Below are 3142 nucleotides of genomic sequence, written 5' to 3' on the forward strand. Positions count from 1 at the left end.
CACACAGCCTGTCACACAGCCTGTCTCACAGCCTGTCACACAGCCTGTCACACAGCCTGTCTCACAGCCTGTCCCACAGCCTGTCTCACAGCCTGTCACACAGCCTGTCTCACAGCCTGTCACACAGCCTGTCACACAGCCTGTCACACAGCCTGTCACACAGCCTGTCACACAGCCTGTCACACAGCCTGTCTCACAGCCTGTCCCACAGCCTGTCTCACAGCCTGTCACACAGCCTGTCTCACAGCCTGTCACACAGCCTGTCACACAGCCTGTCACACAGCCTGTCACACAGCCTGTCACACAGCCTGTCACACAGCCTGTCACACAGCCTGTCACACAGCCTGTCTCACAGCCTGTCACACAGCCTGTCACACAGCCTGTCTCACAGCCTGTCATACAGCCTGTCTCACAGCCTGTCTCACAGCCTGTCACACAGCCTGTCGCACAGCCTGTCACACAGCCTGTCTCACAGCCTGTCACACAGCCTGTCTCACAGCGTGTCACACAGCCTGTCACACAGCGTGTCACACAGCCTGTCACACAGCCTGTCTCACAGCCTGTCATACAGCCTGTCACACAGCCTGTCTCACAGCCTGTCATACAGCCTGTCACACAGCCTGTCTCACAGCCTGTCATACAGCCTGTCACACAGCCTGTCACACAGCCTGTCACACAGCCTGTCACACAGCCTGTCTCACAGCCTGTCATACAGCGTGTCATACAGCCTGTCTCACAGCCTGTCACACAGCCTGTCTCACAGCCTGTCATACAGCCTGTCACACAGCCTGTCTCACAGCCTGTCTCACAGCCTGTCTCACAGCCTGTCTCACAGCCTGTCACACAGCCTGTCACACAGCCTGTCACACAGCCTGTCACACAGCCTGTCTCACAGCCTGTCACACAGCCTGTCTCACAGCCTGTCACACAGCCTGTCTCACAGCCTGTCACACAGCCTGTCACACAGCCTGTCACACAGCCTGTCACACAGCCTGTCACACAGCCTGTCATGCAGCCTGTCACAGTATGTCAACATGGGCACAATCTATATCGAATATTCTATGCTTGAAAAATGCATAAAACAATGGAGCATATTTAGTGAGTAATAATTGAAAACCCTGATGCCGGAGCAAGGTGTGACATGTTTTACATTTGGTCAGGGGAGCAAGGTGTGACATGTTTTACATTTGGTCAGGGGAGCAAGGTGTGACATGTTTTACATTTGGTCAGGGGAGCAAGGTGTGACATGTTTTACATTTGGTCAGGGGAGCAAGGTGTGACATGTTTTACATTTGGTCAGGGGAGCAAGGTGTGACATGTTTTACATTTGGTCAGGGGAGCAAGGTGTGACATGTTTTACATTTGGTCAGGGGAGCAAGGTGTGACATGTTTTACATTTGGTCAGGGGAGCAAGGTGTGACATGTTTTACATTTGGTCAGGGGAGCAAGGTGTGACATGTTTTACATTTGGTCAGGGGAGCAAGGTGTGACATGTTTTACATTTGGTCAGGGGAGCAAGGTGTGACATGTTTTACATTTGGTCAGGGGAGCAAGGTGTGACATGTTTTACATTTGGTCAGGGGAGCAAGGTGTGACATGTTTTACATTTGGTCAGGGGAGCAAGGTGTGACATGTTTTACATTTGGGTCAGGGGAGCAAGGTGTGACATGTTTTACATTTGGTCAGGGGAGCTAGGTGTGAAATTTTTTTATTTTTCCTTTTATCAGGGGGAGCAAGGTGTACCTGTTTAATTTTAAAATTTGGTCAAGGGGGGCTAGGTGGGACATGTTTTAATTTGGGGCCGGGAGCAATGTTTTGAAAATGTTTTACAAATTTTTGGCAGGGAGCAAAGGGGTACAATGTTTTTTCATTTGGGCAGGGGGGCTAGGTGTGAAAATTTTTTTACATTTGGGCAGGGGGCAAGGTGTGACATTTTTTACAAATTTGGCGTTGGGGGGCAAAGGGGTGACATGGTTCATTTTATCCGGGGGGCAAGGTGTGACATTTTTCCCTTTGGTTTGGGAGAGCGGTTGGCCCCAAATATTACATTTGGGTTTGGGGAGGGAAGGGGTGCCAAAAATTTTTTCATTTGGTCCCGGGGGAGGTAGGAGTGAAAATGTTTTAACATTTGGTCAGGGGGCTAGGGTGACATGTTTTAATTTGGTCAGGGGAAGGGAATGTGTGACAATTTTTACCCTTTTTTTGGGCAGGGAGCTAAGGTGTGCCCCTGTTTTACCATTTTGGGTTTGGTGAGCCAAAGGGGGGGGGGACAAAGTTTTATATTTGGTCAGGGAGCAATGGGGTGAAATTTTTTTAACATTTGGCCGGGGGGAAAGGGGTTTACAATGTTTTACATTTGGTTTGGTGACAAAAGGGTGACATGTTTTTTTTAATTTTGGGCGGGGGGCAATGTGTGACATGTTTTTACCTTTGGGCCAAAAGGGGGGCTAGGGTGACAAGTTTTCATTTTGGGCCGGGGGGCTAGGTGGACAGGGTTTTTTTATTTGGTCAAAGGGGGCAAAGGGGTTGGGCCCGTTTTACATTTGGGCCCGGGGGGCAAAGGTGTGACAATTTTTTAACTTTTATCAGGGGAGCAAGGTGTGACATGGGTTTTTTTCATTTGGGGCAAAGGGGGGGGAAGGTGTGCCATGGGTTTTAAAATTTTGGGGTTAAAGGTTAAACAAGGTGGGACATGTTTTTTTTTTTGAGTCAGGGGAGCGGCAGAGAGGGACCGGACGGAGGGGAATGTGTTCCAAATAGCAGACGGTGGTAACAACACAGCAGGGAAACTGGGGCCTTTAATACGTTTAATGAAGGGGGGGGGTTGGCCCTTTCAGGGTAAAAAAGGGACATTTTGGGGGGGGAAAGGAAGGGGGGGATGAAAATTCAAAAAGGGGGGACATTGTGAAAAGAAAGAGGAGGGGTTTTTTAAATTAATACTTTTTAAAAGCTTTGGGTTCCTTGGAAACTACATGAGCCACGGGAAAAAGGAGGGGTTTCCTTAAAATATACCTAAAATAGGGAAATACATATATATAAAAGGAGTTATAAAGGCTTAAATAAAGGTTTACCGTTTTTTTTGCAGATAGAAAAATTTGGCGGGGGAAGGAGAAAAAATGCGTGTATAAAGAGACTAGGGAAA

General features: G+C 48.6%; 1 pseudogene; it reads right to left on the reverse strand.

Moving 5' to 3' along the window:
* Nucleotides 1–241: 241 nt before the first annotated feature.
* LOC134825831 (uncharacterized) lies at nt 242–1036 on the reverse strand (annotated as a pseudogene).
* Between the last annotated feature and the right edge of the window lie 2106 nt (nt 1037–3142).

This window comes from Bolinopsis microptera, unplaced genomic scaffold (genome assembly GCF_026151205.1).
Source record: "Bolinopsis microptera isolate Bmic1 unplaced genomic scaffold, MBARI_Bmic_1.0 sca140, whole genome shotgun sequence".
Classification (NCBI taxonomy): Eukaryota; Metazoa; Ctenophora; class Tentaculata; order Lobata; family Bolinopsidae; genus Bolinopsis; species Bolinopsis microptera.